Source organism: Triticum dicoccoides, chromosome 7B, assembly GCF_002162155.2.
Source record: "Triticum dicoccoides isolate Atlit2015 ecotype Zavitan chromosome 7B, WEW_v2.0, whole genome shotgun sequence".
In the NCBI taxonomy this organism is placed as follows: Eukaryota; Viridiplantae; Streptophyta; class Magnoliopsida; order Poales; family Poaceae; genus Triticum; species Triticum dicoccoides.
The window spans coordinates 172,394,914-172,418,697 of record NC_041393.1 but is presented as its reverse complement, the minus strand read 5'-3'; the positions used below and the strand labels follow the sequence as shown (position 1 = coordinate 172,418,697).

The following is a 23,784-nucleotide window of genomic DNA, read 5'->3' as shown; positions in this document are numbered from 1 at the left end:
AAAAATATAGCAGAAAAGAAAAAAATTTATAAAAAACTACTCAGAAATAAATAGAAGAAAAAATAGTTGTGATTAACTTTACTAAAAAATGAGCATAGATGCTTATTTTTAATGACTTATTACAACTCAGAAATAAATAGAAAAAAAAATATATATATATATATAGCAGAAAAGAAAAAAAACTATATAAAAAACTACTCAGAAATAAATAGAAGAAAAAATAGTTGTGATTAACTTTACTAAAAAAATGAGCATATATGCGCTTATAGAGAAAATTCAACCTAAATTCATAATAAATTTCTACAAACTTCAGAGAAATTCAGTATGAATTTAGGTCAAATTCCCTCTATAAGGGCATCTATTTTCATTTTGAGAGGAGCTCAACAAGGCAGAGAGGGAGGGGCTTATAAACCGGTGTGAGGGCCTTTCGGTTGGCGACGTGGGAGCAAACACTGACCGCAACAAGGACCAACCCTTTAGTCCCGGTTCGTGGCACGAACTGGGATTAAAGGGAAGCCTTTGGTCCCGGTTCAGGCCACCAACCGGGACCAATGGTGGTGGGCCAGGAGCGAGGCCCTTTAGTCCCGGTTGTGATTAACTTTACTAAAAAAATGAGCATAGATGCTTATTTTTAATGACTTATTACAACTCAGAAATAAATAGAAAAAAATATATATAGCAGAAAAGAAAAATACTATATAAAAAACTACTCAGAAATAAATAGAAGAAAAAATAGTTGAGATTAACTTTACTAAAAAAATGAGCATAGATGCTTATTTTTAATGACTTATTACAACTGAGAAATAAATAGAAAAAATATATATAGCAGAAAAGAAAAAAAAACTTTATAAAAACTACTCAGAAATAAATAGAAAAAAAATAGTTGTGATTAACTTTACTAAAAAAAATGAGCATAGATGCTTATTTTTAATGACTTACTACAACTCAGAAATAAATAGAAAAAAATATATATAGCAGAAAAGAAAAAAAACTATATAAAAAACAACTTAGAAATAAATAGAAGAAAAAATAGTAGTGATTAACTTTACTAAAAAAGAGCATATATGCGCTTATGGAGAAAATTCAACCTAAATTCATAATAAATTTCTACAAACTTCAGAGAAATTCAGTATGAATTTAGGTCAAATTCCCTCTATAAGGGCATCTATTTCCATTTTGAGAGGAGCTCAACAAGGCAGAGAGGGAGGGGCTTATAAACCGGTGTGAGGGCCTTTCGGTTGGCGACGTGGGACTAAACAGTGACCGCAACGTGGACCAACCCTTTAGTCCCGGTTCGTGGCATGAACTGGGACTAAAGGGAAGCCTTTGGTCCCAGTTCAGGCCACCAACCGGGACCAATGGTGGTGGGCCAGGAGCGAGGCCCTTTAGTCCCGGTTGTGATTAACTTTACTAAAAAAATGAGCATAGATGCTTATTTTTAATGACTTACTACAACTCAGAAATAAATAGAAAAAATATATATATATAGCAGAAAAGAAAAAAAACTATATAAAAAACTACTCAGAAATAAATAGAAGAAAAAATAGTTGTGATTAACTTTACTAAAAAATGAGCATACATGCGCTTATAGAGAAAATTCAACCTAAATTCATAATAAATTTCTACAAACTTCAGAGAAATTCAGTATCAATTTAGGTCAAATTCTTTCTATAAGGGCATCTATTTTCATTTTGAGAGGAGCTCAACAAGGCAGAGAGGGAGGGGCTTATAAACCAGTGTGAGGGCCCTTCGGTTGGCGAGGTGGGACTAAACACTTACCGCAACGAGGACCAACCCTTTAGTCCCGGTTCGTGGCTTTAACTGGGACTAAAGGGAAGCCTTTGGTCCCGGTTCAGGCCACCAACCGGGATCAATGGTGGTGGGCTAGGAGCGAGGCCCTTTAGTCCCAGTTGTGATTAACTTTACTAAAAAAATGAGCATAGATGCTTATTTTTAATGACTTATTACAACTCAGAAATAAATAGAAAAAATATATATATAGCAGAAAAGAAAAATACTATATAAAAAACTACTCAGAAATAAATAGAAGAAAAAATAGTTGTGATTAACTTTACTAAAAATGAGCATAGATGCACTGATAGAGAAAAATCAACCTAAATTCATAATAAATTTCTACAAACTTCAGAGAAATTCAGTATGAATTTAGGTCAAATTCCCTCTATAAGGGCATCTATTTTCATTTTGAGAGGAGCTCAACAAGGCAGAGAGGGAGGGGCTTATAAATCGGTGTGAGCGCCCTTCGGTTGGCGAGGTGGGACTAAACACTGACCGCGACGAGGACCAACCCTTTAGTCCCGGTTCGTGGCACGAACTGGGACTAAAGGGAAGCCTTTGGTCCTGGTTCAGGCCACCAACCGGGACCAATGGTGGTGGGCCAGGAGCGAGGCCCTTTAGTCCCGGTTGTGATTAACTTTACTAAAAAAATGAGCATAGATGCTTATTTTTAATGACTTATTAAACCTCAGAAATAAATAGAAAAAAATATATATAGCAGAAAATAAAAAAACTATATAAAAAACTAGTGAGAAAGAAATAGAAGAAAAAATAGTTGTGATTAACTTTACTAAAAAAATGAGCATAGATGCTTATTTTTAATGACTTATTACAACTGAGAAATAAATAGAAAAAAATATATATAGCAGAAAAGAAAAAAAACTTTATAAAAAACTACTCAGAAATAAATAGAAAAAAATAGTTGTGATTAACTTTACTAAAAAAATGAGCATAGATGCTTATTTTTAATGACTTACTACAACTCAGAAATAAATAGAAAAAATATATATATAGGAGAAAAGAAAAAAAAACTATATAAAAAACAACTCAGAAATAAATAGAAGAAAAAATAGTTGTGATTAACTTTACTAAAAAAATGAGCATACATGCTCTTATAGAGAAAATTCAACCTAAATTCATAATAAATTTCTACAAGCTTCAGAGAAATTCAGTATGAATTTAGGTCAAATTCCCTCTATAAGGGCATCTATTTTCATTTTGAGAGGAGCTCAACAAGGCAGAGAGGGAGGGGCTTATAAACCGGTGTGAGGGCCCTTCGGTTCGCGAGGTGGGACTAAACACTGACCGCAACGAGGACCAACCCTTTAGTCCCGGTTCGTGGCACGAACTGGGGCTAAAGGGAGGCCTTTGGTCCCGGTTCAGGCCACCAACCGGGATCAATGGTGGTGGGCCAGGAGCGAGGCCCTTTAGTCCCGGTTGTGATTAACTTTACTAAAAAAATGAGCATAGATGCTTATTTCTAATGACTTATTACAACTCAGAAATAAATAGAAAATATATATATAGCAGAAAAGAAAAAACTATATAAAAAACTACTCAGAAATAAATAGAAGAAAAAATAGTTGTGATTAACTTTACTAAAAAATGAGCATAGATGCACTGATAGAGAAAAATCAACCTAAATTCATAATAAATTTCTACAAACTTTAGAGAAATTCAGTATGAATTTAGGTCAAATTCCCTCTATAAGGGCATCTATTTTCATTTTGAGAGGAGCTCAACAAGGCAGAGAGGGAGGGGCTTATAAATCGGTGTGAGCGCCCTTCGCTTGGTGAGGTGGGACTAAACACTGACCGCGACGAGGACCAACCCTTTAGTCCCGATTCGTGGCACGAACTCGGACTAAAGGGAAGCCTTTGGTCCCGGTTCAGGCCACCAACCGGGACCAATGGTGGTGGGCCTGGAGCGAGGCCCTTTAGTCCCGGTTGTTATTAATTTTACTAAAAAAATGAGCATAGATGCTTATTTTTAATGACTTATTACAACTCAGAAATAAATAAAAAAAAATATATATATATAGCAGAAAAGGAAAAAAACTATATAAAAAACTACTCAGAAATAAATAGAAGAAAAAATAGTTGTGATTAACTTTACTAAAAGAATGAGCATAGATGCGCTTATAGAGAAAATTCAACGTAAATTCATAATAAATTTCTACAAACTTCAGAGAAATTCAGTATGAATTTAGGTCAAATTCCCTCTATAAGGGCATCTATTTTCATTTTGAGAGGAACTCAACAAGGCAGAGAGGGAGGGGCTTATAAACCGGTGTGAGCGCGCTTCGGTTGGCGAGGTGGGACTAAACACTGACCGCAACGAGGACCAACCCTTTAGTCTCGATTCGTGGCATGAACCGGGACTAAAGGGAAGCCTTTGGTCCCGGTTCAGGCCACCAACCGGGACTAATGATGGTGGGCCAGGAGCGAGGCCCTTTTGTCCCGGTTGTGATTAACTTTACTAAAAAAATGAGCATAGATGCTTATTTTTAATGACTTATTACAACTCAGAAATAAATAGAAAAAAATATATAGTAGAAAAGAAAAAAACTATATAAAAAACTACTCAGAAATAAATAGAAGAAAAAATAGTTGTGATTAACTTTACTAAAAAATGAGCATAGATGCGCTTATAGAGAAAATTCAACCTAAATTCATAATAAATTTCTACAAACTTCAGAGAAATTCAGTATGAATTTAGGTCAAATTCCCTCTATAAGGGCATCTATTTTCATTTTGAGAGGAACTCAACAAGGCAGAGAGGGAGGGGCTTATAAACCGGTGTGAGCGCCCTTCGGTTGGCAAGGTGGGACTAAACACTGACCGCAACGAGGACCAACCCTTTAGTCCCGGTTCGTGGCACGAACCGGGACTAAAGGGAATCCTTTGGTCCTGGTTCAGGCCACCAACCGGGACTAATGATGGTGGGCCAGGAGCGAGGCCCTTTTGTCCCGGTTGTGATTAACTTTACTAAAAAAATGAGCATAGATGCTTATTTTTAATGACTTATTACAACTCAGGAATAAATAGAAAAAAAATATAGTAGAAAATAAAAAACTATATAAAAAACTACTCAGAAATAAATAGAAGAAAAAATAGTTGTGATTAACTTTACTAAAAAATAAGCATAGATGCGCTTCTAGAAAAATTCAACCTAAATTCATAATAAATTTCTACAAACTTCAGAGAAATTCAGTATGAATTTATGTCAAATTCCCTCTATAAGGGCATCTATTTTCATTTTTAGAGGAACTCAACAAGGCAGAGAGGGTGGGGCTTATAAACCGGTGTGAGCGCCCTTCGATTGGCGAGGTGGGACTAAACACTGATCGCAACGAGGACCAACCCTTTAGTCCCGGTTCATGGCACGAACTAGGACTAAAGGGAAGCCTTTGGTCCCGGTTCAGGCCACCACCCGGGACCAATGGTGGTGGGCCAGGAGCGAGGCCCTTTAGTCCCGGTTGTGATTAACTTTACTAAAAAAATGAGCATAGATGCTTATTTTTAATGACTTATTACAACTCAGGAATAAATAGAAAAAAATATATATAGTAGAAAAGAAAAAATATATAAAAAACTACTCATAAATAAATAGAAGAAAAAATAGTTGTGATTAACTTTACTATAAAATGAGCATAGATGCGCTTATAGAGAAAACTCAACCTAAATTCATAATAAATTTCTACAAACTTCAGAGAAATTCAGTATGAATTTAGGTCAAATTCCCTCTATAAGGGCATCTATTTTCATTTTAAGAGGAGCTCAACAAGGCAGAGAGGGAGGGGCTTATAAACCGGTGTGAGCGCCCTTCGGTTGGCGAGGTGGGACTAAACACTGACCGCAACGAGGACCAACTCTTTAGTCCCGTTTCGTGGCACGAACGGGGACCAAAGGGAAGCCTTTGGTCTCGGTTCAGGCCACCAACCGAGACCAATGGTGGTGGGCCAGGAGCGAGGCCCTTTAGTCCCGGTTCGTCCCACCAACCGGGACCAAAAGGCCCAGACGAACCGGGACCAATGGCCCACGTGGCCCGGCCGGCCCCCGGGGCTCACGAACCGGGTCAACTACTCCCATTGGTCCCAGTTCTGGAGTGAACCGGGACTAATGGTGTCACATCCCTGGTCCTGGTATGCAGTAGGCTAGCCCTTCATGTGTGAATCATGTTTAACTTTTCAAATGAACTTGAAATGGGGACTAATCAAACCCTAGCACCAGATCAAATCAAATAGGTTCAACTTAAAATCATTTTCAATGAACCTAAAATGCCCTTCTAAAATGTTCATCATCTTTGCCTTGGTCTTAAACCTCTGACAAAAATGGTGCACAATTTTCTAGGTCATCCTAAGGTCACTGAATTAAATCATAAGTATTTGAATTTGGACATTTAAATTCTATAAAATATTTTAAATGTCCAAATACTCCTAAACTAAAATGTTCCATGCTGGATATATTCTATACAGTGGTCATGTGCAGTTTAGTGATTTTTGAAAGGGTCTAGGTATTTTTAGAAAAACCCTAAAGATAATAGAATAATAGAAAACAGAAATTAATATAGAGAAACCAGAGAGAGAGAGAGAACTTACCTGGCACTCACCTGGTAGCCCAACAGGACCGGCCCAGTTAGGCCCAACCCACCTCTTCCTCTCTCCTACTGTCTTCAACCTCCTGCCAGTGGGCAGGAGGGCGTGTGGCCGCCGTGGGCGCAAACGCGCCCCGGCCACCTCCACCCTGCTTGCCTGTCTCCCCGTTGCCCTGAGGATGCCACGACACCCCTGGAACCCCCTCGACCTCTCCCATCGCCTCTCCCCTCCTCTGTCCCTCTTGCACACAACCGGCCGAGCGCCACCGTCGCTGCCCCTTGCTGCCCTCGCGGCCACCGCTACCCCTCTCCTCTCTGATGCGCCCCCGAGCTCCGTAGTGCCTCCCTCGTCCTCTCCGTCGGGTCACGCGACTGGAAGAGCCCCGACGCGTCGTCCTCGACCTCATCTTCTTCCTTGGCCACAGGAGATCACCGCCGGGATTCCGACGCCGTCAAGCCTTCCCCGAGGCCGCTTCAACGACCCCTGCAACCGCTGTGAGCTTCCGCACCGAATCCCCCTCTTCCCCGCCTCGATTTCTTGCTGTAACCGTCGCCCACTTGAAGACCGAACCGTGCCGCCGCACGAACTCGTTGCCGACGAGGCTCCGGTGACCAAATGGTCTCGTGCATACCTCCATTGGGCTCGTGATCTCTCGAAGACCCCGTAGATGCAAACGGTTGGTCCTCCCGCAGGCCGTAGCACCAAAACCGCGAGCACCCGAACTCTGGCCGCCGCCGATTTGGTCGCCGCCGTCGATCCCGACCACCGCAGCTCCTACCACCGCCACCAATGGATGCGCCTCACTCCCAGGAACCCATAGGTGCAACCCGCGCATCGAATGGTGCCCTGTAGAGCATTTCCGAGCCGCCCCGCCGTCTCTGCGTCGCCGGCGGCTAAACGCTGGCGGGCTGACCGTGTTGACCGGCGAGGTTTGACCCCGGCTAACCAGAGGTTTGACCCCTCTCTCTCACTGACATGCGGGCCCCCCCGGCTAACTAAGTAGTTAGGGCTAATCCTATCTAGGCTAGTTAGGTTAGTTACTGACCAGTGGGCCCAGGCCCTAATTAACCTAGGTTAGTGCTAACGTAACACTAACTAACCTTGTTAGTTAGTTGCTACACTGACATGTGGGCCCCAGCCGTCAGGTTTGACCTGGGCTGGCGCCTTTGACCTGATGACATCACCCCGACGTCATGCTGACGCAGTTAATTATTTTCTGGATTTAATTTTATTCAGGAAATTCCAGAAAATAGTATAAACTTCTAAAAATCATATAAAATCAACCGTAACTCCAAATGAAACAAATTATATATGAAAAATGATCAGAAAAATCCAATCTATCCATCTGTACCATTTTCATGCATGTTAGAACAATTTATAACTGCTGTTTAGCACAAATCATATAATGGCATTTAAACCCTCACATATGGAGTTTGAATTTGAATCTTGGATTCAAACGAACTCCATTTAACTTGCTGCTAGTTGCATTAGCTCAAACCACAGCATATTGCCATGTCACACTCATGCATCATATTGTTGCATTGCATTGATTGTGTTCTTTCTCTGTTGCCGGTGTTTGTCCCCTCTCAGTAGACGTGTACCTACGATGTGATCGATGACACCGATGAAGAACTATACTATCTTCAGAAGTGCCAGGCAAGCAAAACCCCCTCGTTCATTCCGATACAATCCCACTTTCTCGCTCCTGCTCTATTTTAGTGCATTAGGACAACAACGATACAACTGTTAGTTGCTGCGGTAGTTGAACCCCTTTATCCTCTGCATGACCTGTCATTGCCATAGTAAATAGATGAAACCCACTAGCACGAGTAGGAGTTGTTTGAGCCCTGTTGTGCCTACTCATTCATGCTTGTTTCTCATGCCTGCTACTGCTTAGAGTTGAGTCAGGTCTGATTCATCGGGGATGAATCAGAGGTGTGTGAACATGTCCTATTGTTGAGAGCTAAGTGTGTGAACACGATTTGGTAAAGGTAGCGGTGAGAGGCCATGTAGGAGTACATGGTGGGTTGTCTCATTGCATCCGTCCTCAGGAACTGAGTTCTGTGTTTGTGATCCATGAACAGTTACTACCACACATTGGGTTCCGGTAACTCGGCCCTCTCGGCTTATTAATCAACTTGATCTCTGTCCAGGAGTTGCAACTAGTTTCTGGTGTTTGTAGGTAGTGTTAGTAGTCTACCAAGTGGCACCCGGTATAGGTGGGCTTGGGACAGACTAGGCACAGTGGCACGGTGTACCAAGTGGCACCCGGATGGTGGGCTTGGGAACCCTGCTCACATCGTTTGGGGCCGTGAGCGACACCCCGGCCGGATCTCCTTGCGGATGGAACCCGAATTGGCGATAAACCTGGACGAGAGACTTGTGTGGTTAGTCAGGTCGTGGCCGACACCCTCGCTGGGCTTCCGCTTGAAGGTTGCCGAGTACATGTTGTGTAAACTGCGGTAAGTGGTGAGAGCGTGTGTGAAGAAGTACACCCCTGCAGGGTTAATATGATCTATTCGAATAGCCGTGTCCGCGGTAAAGGACTTCTGGGTTGCCTGTACAGTTCATAGACAAGTGAAAGTGGATACTCTGAAATACGCAAGATAAGCGTGAGTGCTATGGATGGCGTTCTCGTAGGGAGACGGGAGCGGATCCATAGTGGTGTATTGATATGGTGAATATGTGGACTCGTGTGCGCCACCTCAAAAGAGTTGCTTGCAGTCGTAGTTCAGGATAGCCACCGAGTCAAAGCTGGCTTGCTGCAGTAAAACCCCACCACCCTTTTGTTGATAATGATGCATATGTAGTTAGATCTGATGTAAGTCTTGCTGGGTACATTTGTACTCACGTTGCTTAATTTATGTTTTTGTAGAGAGACTTCCGTCTGGCTAGTAGTTCCACGTGGACTTCGACGTTTAGCTTGTTACCTCAGCTACGATCTTGTGCCTTCGGCAGGATCTGGTAGATAGACAGGCTTCTCAACCTTTTTCATTTGTAGATGTCTGTACTCAGACATGTTAAGCTTCCGCATGTGCTTTAACTTGTATGCTCTGAATGTTGGGTCATGAGACCCATGTTTGTAATATCTCGCTCCTCGGAGCCTATTGAATAAAATACTTGAGTTGTAGAGTCATGTTGTGATGCCATGTTGTATTTGCACATATCGAGCATATTGTGTGTATGTTATTGAAATGCTTGGTATGTGTGGGATCTGACAACCTAGTTGTTTATCCTTGGTAGCCTCTCTTACCAAGAAATGTCTCCTAGTGTTTCCACTGAGCCATGGTAGCTTGCTACTGCTCCGGAACACTTAGGCTGGCTGGCATGTGTCCTTCTTCATTCCTGTGTCTGTCCCCTCGGGGAAATGTCACGCAATGAATACCGGAGTCCTGTTAGCCTGCTACAGCCCGGTTTACCAAAGTCCTGCTAGCCCAGTTGCTACAACCCGGATTCACTCGCTGATGACCGACACGTTCGTTGCTGGGTCATGTATGCCTGTCCCTGTAAGTTAGTGCCACTTTGGGTTCACAACTAGCCATGTCAGTCCGGGCTCCTTATCATATGGATGTTAGCGACACTATCATATATGTGTGCCAAAAGGCGCAAATGCTCCCGGGCAAAGGTAAGGCGACACCCGTGGGGATACCGTGCGTGAGGCCGCAAAGTGATATGAGGTGTTACATGCTAGATCGATGTGGCATTGAGTCGGGGTCCTGACAGCTTTGGTATCAGAGCTTGACTGCCTGTAGGATTACCAAGCCAAACTAGTCGAAGTTGAGTCTAGAAATTCTTTAGTTATATAAGGGAATTGATTGTGGGATGGAACGTAAGGCTCTTTTTACTCCTTTACCTCATGCCCTTCTGATCCGAGTCATCCTATCTTTCCTACGGGGTTAAGGAACTAGGCTCTCTCTTCTTTCTATTAGGATCACGTGTTACTAATCCGTAGACTTATAAGATTGTTGGATCCAAGCCTCAGTTCAGTTTCTACTATCTCCGTGTATTCATAGTTGATCTCAGAACCTTGTTGTTATGATGTTCAAGTGGCTATGGCACCATTTTTGTAGCATGTCTCCAATCTTTTGAGCATTTACAACTGTTATGCTGTCCGAGTCATCCCAGGTTTCTAAATAATCTGATGCAATTGCAAAATCCCTTCCTCCCGTTCCGATGTCCTTTGGGCCAGATTAACCACACTAATCGGTGAGTTGAGGTACTCTGTTGCCTTAACATATATGTCGGAGCTATTATTATGACCTTAGATGTCTTAGGGGATCATCTAGTAATCTAGCCATGATTTGTGTTCCCAGTGTGATGATTCTGGCCTTCATTCTCGAAAGCATCCCGTGATGCCATTTAGTTAGTAGGCATTCTACTTCTGGGTTTTGAACCCGAGATTCACCCTACTTACTTCATGTTGATAGTAATTTCTAGCTCCCTTAGGTTATTAGTAACCTTTGCGTTAGTCCTCGAGGTCTGTGGTATTTCCTTCTTCCAAATACTATGAACCGTTTATGGCAGAAGTTCTTTGAACTAAAAAATCACAACCAGAGCTCTTGATGAGTTCTCGATTCTATGTTGTGACTCTGCCAGTTCTACCTTTCCGCATGGGTTGTCCGGAAGAAATATGTTGAACTCGTTTGACGTGCTAATCCATGCATCCACAACTCAGAAAATCATATGTTCTTTTGAGTTGTTCCCCTTTAGTTGTATTCTGACCCGCGTCTATCAATCGATAGTCTAGAGTATGTGTGCATTCTTTCGTCGATGCCTATTATTCTTGTGGTCTGTTAAGCCATTCTATTCTGGAATGACTAGGAGAAACAAACTCCAGTACCTTATCCATATTTAGGATTGGGTCAAAGCAGTTGTATTCCACAGACCAAAATGCCAATCTAGCTTTTGCTCTGCTCTACCTTGGAGTGTTACCATCTTTATGTCAAGAGTGTCATGAGAATTGCACCACCTCTTATGAATTCTTGACGTAGTAATACTTCTTGCCATCATTGTTCATTCCTCGGTTCCGTGTTGTTGCAACCGAAATGTCGACATGTTAACTATGATGTGTGAAATCAATACTCCTAGCAACCATGTTGCTTAGTGATTAATGGACGAAAATCTCATTCTTAGTGTGTTGGTTATGAAATCATCATTCTAAGATTGATCGTGCTACCTAGTCCTTATTTCCGATGCACCCTCTGATCAATGAGTTAGGATTGTATCAATCCCTCGCTCTATTGATCATATCATCTTGCCCTGAAAAGCAAGATTGTGCTCGAGCTTAGTAACATATCGGTGGTTCGTGATTTTCTGAATATCTTCTCGGAAGTATCACCAGGTCGTCACTTGACCACTATGTTGAGTTCGTGAGCAAGTTGGTTGCTTGTAACCACCCCTTCTCCAAGAATCTGTGTTGGGTACCCCTGAGCTAGTTGGTTAAGCTGAACAACAACTTGGAGAGTTGGAAGATAGAAGCTTGTCCGACTCAGTTCATTCCAAAGGGATATCTTTGTGTGTGTGTGTGTGTGTGTGTGTGTGTGTGTGTGTGTGTGTGTGTGTGTTGAAGAAAGATGATATCTTCATTGATTGATCCTCGTGGTCAATTGTTGGATTTATTGTCTTACCCCAAACCCTTGATTTGAGTATGGGCTATCATCAAATCAAATCAGAACCAATGATGTTCGTAATGTTGTCTTACTCGTGGATTTTCCTCGAGCATACACCATTATATCTTTTGGGTCTGACCAATACTATCACCTTGTTCACATAGTTATGGAATTCCATCTCCATGGGAGTCTGGATGAATTGTTGTTGAGCCCATCGACAACATCCTTATCTCCTCCATGATTTTGTTGAACATTAAGCTAGTGTTGGAAACTTTACAAGCATTATCTTCATGTCCTGTTCATGAAGTCTATGTTTGGATGAAAGAAGTGACTTCCTCTAATACATGTGCATTTGATGCAAGTTGCCGTCGTGAATTCGAGAAAGTCAATGTTGCCTCCTCTGGAAACATCCCAAGTCAGTCATGCATGTGCAAAGTATACATTGGTTTGTGAGACTATCTACCTTCATTCCATATGTATCCCTAGCACGCCAAGCCACTGATTGATTTGTTCAAGATAAAGGAGTCTGTTCTAAAGTGTTAATCCTTTAGACTTCCGCGCGGAGACTTCGATATCATTAATGATGGTTCCCCATCTGAACTCGGTAGTGTTCTATTGCAAGACTACTATGTGGTCATGCTTGTCTGGGACAACGTGTTCACATGTGTGTAGCAGAACCCGCTCATGTTTTGGAGCTTACTATCGTAGTCCATTTCCCGAGAATCTCGCAACGTCGTCTCGTCGATTTGTGTTGCAAACTATCCTTTTCTTTCTAGACTTGATGAGTTTGGAATATTCTGACACCAACCAGATCTGAATCTCAGGCTGATATGATGGTTGGAACGTTTTCCCAAGAACTATTATATTGGTCTCTCTGTAACCCGGTAAAGTGGATGTCGTGGCCAACACACCCAGCCGGAAGACCTATTGTTGTAGTATCTTGATTGAGAAAGTTGGCCACCTCCCATAAGGATTTCGTAGGATTTACTCCCTAGTCGTTCCTTATGGATTTTTGTGTCCCCGAAGTCTGACCTTTTACTTGGTGTTTTAGATATCAAACCATATCTATGAATGGGTTACACTAGTACATCAAGGAGAACATTAGAAGCGGAGTGCTAAATGTCTCTTGGTCGATCCTCCAGATTTTGTTTCCTTGGCCTCGCTAAGGTGAAATCTGAGAAGGTGTTATCTTCCTTTGCATCTGCATCGTCCACCACTATTCATCATGGTAGTAAGATGTGTTGCCAGGATCGTTGACACGGATGTTGGTAAAACCTTGATGAATAGGGAAATGCTCAAGTTCCTGAGAGCACGCGCAAGCAAAATCATCCCTTGCGTTGTCTTCAACAAGGTAGTGCACATCATCCATTCTAGTCCGAGTATGTCATTCTACCGAACTCCTCCAAATAATCGTTTGTGATTTGCCTTAAGCTGGTATGAAGAGTTTCAATGATCTCTGAATCAAAGGTAATTCTTTTTGCCAATTAAGGGGATATTTCTACGAGTCACCTTCCCTAAGGTGCCCCGTATGGTATCATGGCAACTCAACTCCTCGCTACGTTGACTACCGTTCACCACCTTCTTAAGTGTGGAATTGTTGTCTACCTAGTGACCCCTCGTCATCTGTTCCACTCCATCCCTCTAGATGTGTGCTTCGTGTCCCAGCTCGAGAGATGTTGCTATGTCTCATTCCGTGAGTTAATCCTGAGTTGTTCGATCTTCGAGAAGATCGATCCTTCTAGAGTCTCCTTCTCCTCTCTTTGTCATGTTGACTTGAGTTCTTAGAGCAAGACGACGAGACAAGATGGTGATTGAATCAACGTTCATTTGAAGTGCAACCTGGGTCGTGAAGATTGTGTTAGTTGCGTTTCCCCTTCATTCTATCCTATGCTTGAATCTCGGGACAAGATTCTTGTTTAGTGGGGGCGAGTTGTCACATCCCTGGTCCTGGTATGCAGTAGGCTAGCCCTTCATGTGTGAATCATGTTTAACTTTTCAAATGAACTTGAAATGGGGACTGATCAAACCCTAGCACCAGATCAAATCAAATAGGTTCAACATAAAATCATTTTCAATGAACCAGAAATGCCCTTCTAAAATGTTCATCATCTTTGCCTTGGTCTTAAACCTCTGACAAAAATGGTGCACAATTTTCTAGGTCATCCTAAGGTCACTGAATTAAATCATAAGTATTTGAATTTGGACATTTAAATTCTATAAAATATTTTAAATGTCCAAATACTCCTAAACTGAAATGTTCCATGCTGGATATATTCTATACAGTGGTCATGTGCAGTTTAGTGATTTTTGAAAGGGTCTAGGTATTTTTAGAAAAAAACCTAAAGATAACAGAATAATAGAAAACAGAAATTAAAATAGAGAAACCAGAGAGAGAGAACTTACCTGGCCCTCACCTGGTGGCCCAACAGGACCGGCCCAGTTAGGCCCAGCCCACCTCTTCCTCTCTCCTACTGTCTTCAACCTCCTGCCAGTGGGCAGGAGGGCGTGTGGCCGCCGTGGGCGCACACGCGCCCCGGCCACCTCCACCCTGCTTGCCTGTCTTCCCGTCACCCTGAGGATGCCACGACACCCCTGGAACCCCCTCGACCTCTCCCATCGCCTCTGCCCTCCTCTGTCCCTCTCGCACACAACCGGCCGAGCGCCACCGTCGCTGCCCCTTGCTGCCCTCGCGGCCACCGCCACCCCCTCTCCTCTCCGACACGCCCCCGAGCTCCGTAGTGCCTCCCTCGTCCTCTCCGTCGGGTCACGCGACTGGAAGAGCCCCGACGCGTCGTCCTCGACCTCATCTTCTTCCTCGGCCACAGGAGATCACCGCCAGGATTCCGACGCCGTCAAGCCTTCCCCGAGGCCGCTTCAACGACCCCTACAACCGCTGTGAGCTTCCGCACCGAATCCCCCTCTTCCCCGCCTCGATTTCTTGCTGTAGCCGTCGCCCACTTGAAGATCGAATCGCGCTGCCGCACGAACTCGTCGCCGATGAGGCTCCGGTGACCAAATGTTCTCGTGCGTACCTCCGTTGGGCTCGTGATCTCTCGTAGACCCCGTAGGTGCAAACGGCTGGTCCTCCCGCAGGTCATAGCACCAAAACCGCGAGCACCCGAACTCCGGCCGCCGCCGATTTGGTCGCCGCCGTCGATCCCGACCACCGCAGCTCCTACCACGGCCACCAATGGATGCGCCTCACTCCCAGGAACCCATAGGTGCAACCCGCGCATCGAATGGTGCCCTGTAGAGCATTTCCGAGCCGCCCCGCCGTCTCTGTCGTCGCCGGCGGCTAAACGCCGGTGGGCTGACCGTGTTGACCGGCGAGGTTTGACCCCGGCTAACCAGAGGTTTGACCCCTCTCTCTCTCACTGACATGCGGGCCCCGCCCGACTAACTAAGTAGTTAGGGCTAATCCTATCTAGGTTAGTTAGGTTAGTTACTGACCAGTGGGCCCAGGCCCTAATTAACCTAGGTTAGTGCTAACGTAACACTAACTAACCCTGTTAGTTAGTTGCTACACTGACATGTGGGCCCCAGCCGTCAGGTTTGACCTGGGCTGGCGCCTTTGACCTGATGACGTCACCCCGACGTCATGCTGACACAGTTAATTATTTTCTGGATTTAATTTTATTCAGGAAATTCTAGAAAATAGTATAAACTTCTAAAAATCATATAAAATCAACCGTAACTCCAAATGAAACAAATTATATATGAAAAATGATCAGAAAAATCCAATCTATCCATCTATAACATTTTCATGCATGTTAAACAACTTATAGCTGCTGTTTAGCACAAATCATATAATGGCATTTAAACCCTCACATATTGAGTTTGAATTTGAATCTTGGATTCAAACCAACTCCATTTAACTTGCTGCTAGTTGCATTAGCTCAAACCACAGCATATTGCCATGTCGCACTCATGCATCATATTGTTGCATTGCATTGATTGTGTTCTTTCTCTGTTGCCGGTGTTTGTCCCCTCTCAGTAGACGTGTACTGACGATGTGATCGATGACATCGATGAAGAACTATACTATCTTCAGAAGTGCCAGGCAAGCAAAACCCCCTTGTTCATTCCGATACAATCCTACTTTCTCGCTCCTGCTCTATTTTACTGCATTAGGACAACAACGATACAACTGTTAGTTGCTGCGGTAGTTGAACCCCTTTATCCTCTGCATGACCTGTCATTGCCACAGTAAATAGATGAAACCCACTAGCATGAGTAGGAGTTGTTTGAGCCCTATTGTGCCTACTCATTCATGCTTGTTTCTCATGCCTGCTAATGCTTAGAGTTGAGTCAGGTCTGATTCATCGGGGATGAATCAGAGGTGTGTGAACATGTCCTATTGTTGAGAGCTAAGTGTGTGAACACGATTTGGTAAAGGTAGCGGTGAGAGGCCATGTAGGAGTACATGGTGGGTTGTCTCATTGCATCCGTCCTCAGGAACTGAGTTCTGTGTTTGTGATCCATGAACAGTTACTACCACACATTGGGTTCCGGTAACTCGGCCCCTCTCGGCTTATTAATCAACTTGATCTCTGTCCAGGAGTTGCAACTAGTTTCTGGTGTTTGTAGGTAGTGTTAGTAGTCTACCAAGTGGCACCCGGTACAGGTGGGCTTGGGACAGACTAGGCACAGTGGCACGGTGTACCAAGTGGCACCCGGATGGTGGGCTTGGGAACCCTGCTCACATCGTTTGGGGCCGTGAGCGACACCCCGGCCGGATCTCCTTGCGGATGGAACCCGAATAGGCGATAAACCTGGACGAGAGACTTGTGTGGTTAGTCAGGACGTGGCCGACACCCTCGCTGGGCTTCCGCTTGAAGGTTGCCGAGTACATGTAAACGGCGGTAAGTGGTGAGAGCGTGTGTGAAGAAGTACACCCCTGCAGGGTTAATATGATCTATTCGAATAGCCGTGTCCGCGGTAAAGGACTTCTGGGTTGCCTGTACAGTTCATAGACAAGTGAAAGTGGATACTCTAAAATACGCAAGATAAGCATGAGTGCTATGGATGGCGTTCTCGTAGGGAGACGGGAGCGGATCCATAGTGGTGTATTGATAAGGTGAATATGTGGACTCGTGTGCGCCACCTCAAAAGAGTTGCTTGCAATCGTAGTTCAGGATAGCCACCGAGTCAAAGCTGGCTTGCTGCAGTTAAACCCCACCACCCCTTTGTTAATAATGATGCATATGTAGTTAGATCTGATGTAAGTCTTGCTGGGTACATTTGTACTCACGTTGCTTAATTTATGTTTTTGCAGAGAGACTTCCGTCTCGCTAGTAGTTCCACGTGGACTTCGATGTTTAGCTTGTTACCTCAGCTACGATCTTGTGCCTTCGGCAGGATCTGGTAGATAGACAGGCTTCTCAGCCTTTTTCATTTGTAGATGTCTGTACTCAGACATGTTAAGCTTCCGCATGTGCTTTAACTTGTATGCTCTGAATGTTGGGTCATGAGACCCATGTTTGTAATATCTCGCTCCTTGGAGCCTATTGAATAAAATACTTGAGTTGTAGAGTCATGTTGTGATACCATGTTGTATTTGCATATATCGAGCATATTGTGTGTATGTTATTGAAATGCTTGGTATGTGTGGGATCTGACAACCTAGTTGTTTATCCTTGGTAGCCTCTCTTACCAGGAAATGTCTCCTAGTGTTTCCACTGAGCCATGGTAGCTTGCTACTGCTCCGGAACACTTAGGCTAGCTGGCATGTGTCCTTCGTTCCTGTGTCTGTCCCCTCGGGGAAATGTCACGCAATGAATACCGGAGTCCTGTTAGCCTGCTACAGCCCGGTTTACCGGAGTCCTGCTAGCCCAGTTGCTACAGCCCGGATTCACTCGCTGATGACCGACACGTTCGTTGCTGGGTCATGGATGCCTGTCCCTGTAAGTTAGTGCCACTTTGGGTTCACGACTAGCCATGTCAGCCCGGGCTCCTTATCATATGGATGCTAGCGACACTATCATATATGTGTGCCAAAAGGCACAAACGGTCCCGGGCAAAGGTAAGGCGACACCCGTGGGGATACCGTGCGTGAGGCCGCAAAGTGATATGAGGTGTTACATGCTAGATCGATGTGGCATTGAGTCGGGGTCCTGACAAATGGGCTGGCCTGTCTGGACCATTGCCCCCTTTTCTACTAGTGATATATGATCCACTACACCTAAAATTAATATTGACTGTACAATCTTGGAGTTGATCAAAATACCTAACATGTTTTGTTCATTCATATCTGACAACGCCCGCATAAATAAAGCTTGAGTTAGCGAACAACGATGTTACACATCGTTAATTAACGAAAACTTGAACACCAAGACATAATTATGATGTTGTCGCAGACAATATGATGCATGCATACCTTAGAGCGCCACATGAGGGAGTAGGACGAGTGGAAGAAATGGACGCTCCGGGAAGGGAAAAGCTTCCTGTAGTAGGATCTCGGCAGGCCTACCACATAGTAGGACAGCATCTCTTTCCCGCCGTGATCTTCAAGTTGCTCTAGTGACCGGAAGACGAGGTTGAAATCGTTCCCTGGTAGGTCATTCAGGAAGAACTGCACCTCCACGGTGCGTCGTTCTTCTTCCGATTCTGAGTGTAGAACTGGACCGCGCCGATAACCTTGGAGACAACGCGCAGAGTGTTCGGGCCCGACGAGCAGCCGAGGTCAGCGACAACCATCGGGCTCCGTCGGTTGGGGAGCGACTTGTACACCTCTTCTATGGCCTTGTGAAGCACCGGCCTTGTCTTCAAAATGGCCTTCTCCTGCATACATGCATGAAACACAGAAAATTGTTCATGCAATGAGAATGAATTGCAACACAGTGCAGGATACAAACCTGGAGTCTGGAGTTTGCGGCATAGCTGTTTTCGCCGTTCCCGGTAACCATGCGAACGCCGCTCGCTTCCTTCATTGCGATTCAGAGGTGATGCCTATTAGCTTTACAAGTTCGTGGCTACAAGTCTGCTAGATTGACTGCACCATGTGTCCATTATATACGGCAACAGCTCTATCATTTATAGAGGCACGATGACCCAGTAAGAGCATCTACAATCGGACCCCTCAAACCCATCTCATACGCCCAGACGGGTCACCCGGTCACTGCCATGTCATGATTTTTTGACCCAGACAGGCCCCTCAAATGACCCTTAAACGCCCGGGCTGACCGGCACCCTCATATCCAGCCCAAATATAGGCCGGATATGGGGGTGCCCGGGCACGCCCGCCACGTCGGACTGACGAAGGGGTCCCAGCCGGAAACGCCTTCGAACACTAGTGCAGAACCGGGCTTTAGTACCGGTTCGTAACGGCCTTTAGTGCCGGTTTGCCAACCGGCAATAAAGAGTGGGGACTAAAGGCCCCCCCTTTAGTACCGGTTCATCATGAACCGGAGCTAAAGTGCCACCACGTGGCACGAGCCAGGCCCGGGTGCGCGTAGGGCATTAGTACCGGTTGGTAACACCAACCAGTACTAAATATTTGGGGTGTTTTTTGATTTATTTTCCATTCAGTTTTTTTTGTTTGCTGGTATTTCACGATACTACAAATTGTACACAATATGCATATATATAAATAGATTTTCTCGTACGTAGAACCGCATATATATCATCGAATGTCTCACAAACCAACACCATTAATTATTCACACATACACATCTATATACATATACACAATTTCTCCTACATATATATGTTGCCTTTGGTGCCTCCGGAGCACGATGACAAGTGGTTCATGGGGGCGGTAGCGGGTAATAGTATTCTCCTTTGGGATCTATGACCTGGTCGAGCAAAAATTCGGCTATTTCCTCTTGAAGTGCTAGTATGCGGTCCGATGGTAGGAGCTTATCCTGCACCAATCTGAACTGTTAAGAAGGAGATCAATATATGCATGTGTGTTAGTTGTGTGACTAGATATCGATAATGGTGTGAATAGTGTTCTCACAGACGTACCCAGTCCTGTCTATCAGATCTGCTCCTTTCGCACGTCATCATGCAAATGTTCTCGCAAACGTAGTATGCACACAGATTATTCCCTGGCGCCTGCCTCAGGGCCTTTACGAGAATGGAATTGAATCAGATAATGATTAATCAAGCATGATAATTAATTAATGATATTGAAACAAGAATTAAAGAGATGGTAGCTAGCTAGTACTACTTAATTACTTACCTTGGGTCGATGCCAAAACAACTTTTTGGCCATGTGCCTGGAGTCACCTTGATGAACTTTGTCCATGCCCTGCCCGCCGACAAAGAAAATTAATAAAGGGGTTATTAAATAGTTCATATCAGGAAATGACGAACTAATAATTAATAGGCCGAGATATAGTTAATAATGATTGAAATTACCTGTTGACTATCCCCTTCGCGATGGTGTAGTCTTTATCTTCTTTAGTTAGTGAGTCCAGTAATTCAACTTTTCCTTCCTCAACTTTAATGTCTAACAAGACCCAGTGCCAAGTGCATACGCACACGTTTGCATGTCTTAATTAAGCGGGCATGTGCATAAAATTAATCAACTACCGTAAACCGTATACACTTAATTATTAACATCTAGCTAGCTAGTAAGCAAAAACAGAATTTGTAGTACAAGACAGTGTGACTCACGTGAAGTTGTAAGGAAGTAGTATATCTTCATTGCTATTGAGGCGCTTCAAGAACTCTAGCATGCTTTCCTCTACAGCATCTTGACAATGTTCAATCTGCCATATGTCCTGATTAATGGTATTTGGGTCAATGAACCCAATGCCATATCGTCCAGCTTTTTTCATTTCATACATCTTCATCCTGCATATAATACCACAGAAAAAGAATATAGTGAGGATAATTACATGTAATGATTGATCAAAATTATCACTAACTAGCTTGAGACTTAAATTACAGAAAGAAATCACTTACAGACAATAGCAACTGACGATAGACTTGTCGAGTGCGTCTTGATTGTATAACTGAAATAGTTCTGGATACTCAATGGTCAGAGCTTTCTCATGGTAATAATGCTCATGCTTGACATTCACCATGAGGGACTCTCGATTGGAAATCTTGGTAATGTTCATGTACCATTGATGCAATTGATACATTCTCGTTGGGAGGTCCTTGACCTTGTCTGGATGGACCAAAGGTTTGCCCCGGACATATTGCCATGCTATTTCCGATTCTTTAAGTGTAGGCATGGGCTCGATTTCGAGGAGTTGTCCAACAGAGATATTGAGCATTTGAGCCTGCATTATATGACCCTCTGTTATTACCACATCGCCCTGCTAGCGAACGCTAACGGTTTTCCCACAATAATATTTGGCGCGCGTACTACTCCTCTCATGTGTTGTTGGCACAACAAGCGGGGGGATCGCTTGCGCCGCCTGTTCTCCCAACTAGGGAACGGTTCTCCCGCATTTTTTGCCAGCTGCTTGTTGGATCGAGCTTGAGCTTGCTTCTTTCTGTACTCGTGATCGATGTTCCTTCCTGATTTGGCGCTCATAGTCCGAGTCAACAGGCTTGGGAGCTGGTTCTCTAGCCATACGAATGAAGTGGTCAATTACTTTCTCGGGCACTTTCTCCTTTGGCGGCGGTGCCGGTTTCGGTCCAAAATGGGAGTCCACTTGGGCTTGCACTATGGCTGTGTTTTGCTCCTTAGTCATGTCGTAAGGCCTCTGAGGAAGAGGAGCGGGGCTTGGACCATATTTATATCGCTTGTCTCCGCCTGTACTTCCTGAACTACCTCGACTCGTACCGCTACGCACCAAAGCTGCGGCATGTCTCTTCTGTGATTGCTGAGACGGCGGAGACAGCTGACGTGGAGTTGGACTAGGAGAAGTGGCCTGACGATGTGCCGGACTTGAAGCAGGAGGTGTGGCCTGACACGGTGCCGGACTTGAAACCGGAGAAGTGGAATGACGCTGTGCCGGACTTGAAACCGGAGGAGTCAGCTCACGCGTTTGGGGACTTGGAGGAGGTGGCGGACTTCAAGGAGGAGTCGTCTCACGCGTTCGTGGACTTGGAGGAGCGGGAGTCTGCTTACTCGGTGGCGGACTTCAAGGAGGAGTCGGCAGACAACACGGTGTCGGTTGACTTTGAAAGATGATGCAATCCTTTCTCCATAGGATGATACGATGTATGGCCTCTCCCAGTGTGGGCTCGTCTTCACATCCAGGAATGTCAAGCGTTAGCCCTGAATATGGGTCCACCACTTCATCAACCATGACACGAGCATAGCCCTCTAGAATCGGGATGCAATGGTAGGTTGCTTTGGGGGTAACTGGAAAAGCAACGCCGTCCGCCACCTTCATGGATATGTTCTTCATTTTGGAGTGTAGCTCACAGTTAGTGTTCTCTATGATGTCATCCACAAGGTATGTATCCAGCAGTGTGTCGCCCGGGGCAGAACCAACGCTGCTTGTCGGCATGGATGGGACGGTGCTATCCAATGCTGGATGATCATCCGCTTGCTGCTGCCGCTGCTGAGACCCCCTTTCCTGGCTAAGTGAGTCGATCTGCTGCTGCTGCTGCTGGAATTTGAGTGCCAGGTCCGCGTGCCTTGCTTCTAGGCCTTGAAGGCGTTCTGCGTCCTGCTTCCTCTGCTCCTCCTCCAACTTCCTCTTCTTCTCCTCCTCCATCTTCTTTCTTGCACGGGACCTGTAGTCATCATTCCAGTCCTAAAAGCCCTCATACCAGGGAATAACGCCCTTGCCTCGTGTTCTTCCCGGGTGTTCAGGATTTCCTAGGACGCGCATAAGCTCGTCGTTCTCTCTGTTGGGCATGAACTCCCCCCTTCGAGCTTCTTCTATTGCGTCAATTATCTTTTGTTCGGCTCCTTTTAGACTTGCCTTCCGCGAAACTTCGCTTGTCTTCTGGTCCAACGCTCCTCCATGCACATAGAACCTGGGGGGCAGTTCCTAGTAACCGGAGTGACCCCTGCATCCTCCATCTCTCGCTCAGACTTATCCCACTTAGGCAATCCCACCGCGTAGCCACCTGGACCCAGCCTATGGAACCGCGTCTTTCTTGCGGCATTTGCCTTGTCTTTCATCGACCGTTCCTTACATAATTCTGAATCCTTGAAGGTCACGAAATCGTCCCAGTGCTCTCTTTGCTTCTCCAGTGTTCCCTTGAAATCTGGAGTCTTCCTTTCATTAGCGAGGTAGTTGGCCCATACAGTTTTCTTGTGGGTGTTGAATGCAATTGCCATCTTCTTAAGAGTAGCGGCCTTGACTTTCTTCACATCTGCTTCAGTGAAATGATCTAGTAGGGTGAAATGTTCCATCATAGATTTCACCAGGTCTTCTTTGGCTCTGCCATCGACCCAAGTAACACCTGGACGTTTAGTCTTTGGCTCTTTTCTTTCTTGAATGGAGATCGGGAGTTTGTCCTTCACAAGAACTCCGCACTGATGAGTCCACTTGTCCGCAACGTTCTTAGGCGTGAGGGGTTCGCCACTAAGTTTGGTGGATTCGATGTGGTACTTTACACCATCCTTCAACAATCTGCCCGGGCCTCGCTTTGTCTTGCTGTCTATAGAAGCAGATTTGCTCGATCCAGAGGGCTGAAAGAAGAAAGATAGATTCGTTAATATATCTTCAATAAAAAAACATGTGATGATCACCAGGATGCATGCTTATATATATATATATACCCCGCCGGAAGTCTTTGTTATTTGAAGATCAGCATTGTCTGTGTCATCACTAACATTGTCTGTGTCATCAGAATCATAGTTCATGACTTCATCAGCTCGGTCGTCGAGATCGAATATCTTTTCGTCACCCTCTCCGGTATTGT

General features: G+C 44.6%; 1 pseudogene; it reads right to left on the bottom strand.

The window, feature by feature from the left end:
- The window catches only part of LOC119336729, a 24,210-nt pseudogene extending 5,281 nt beyond the window's left edge, over positions 1-18,929 (bottom strand).
- Between the last annotated feature and the right edge of the window lie 4,855 nt (positions 18,930-23,784).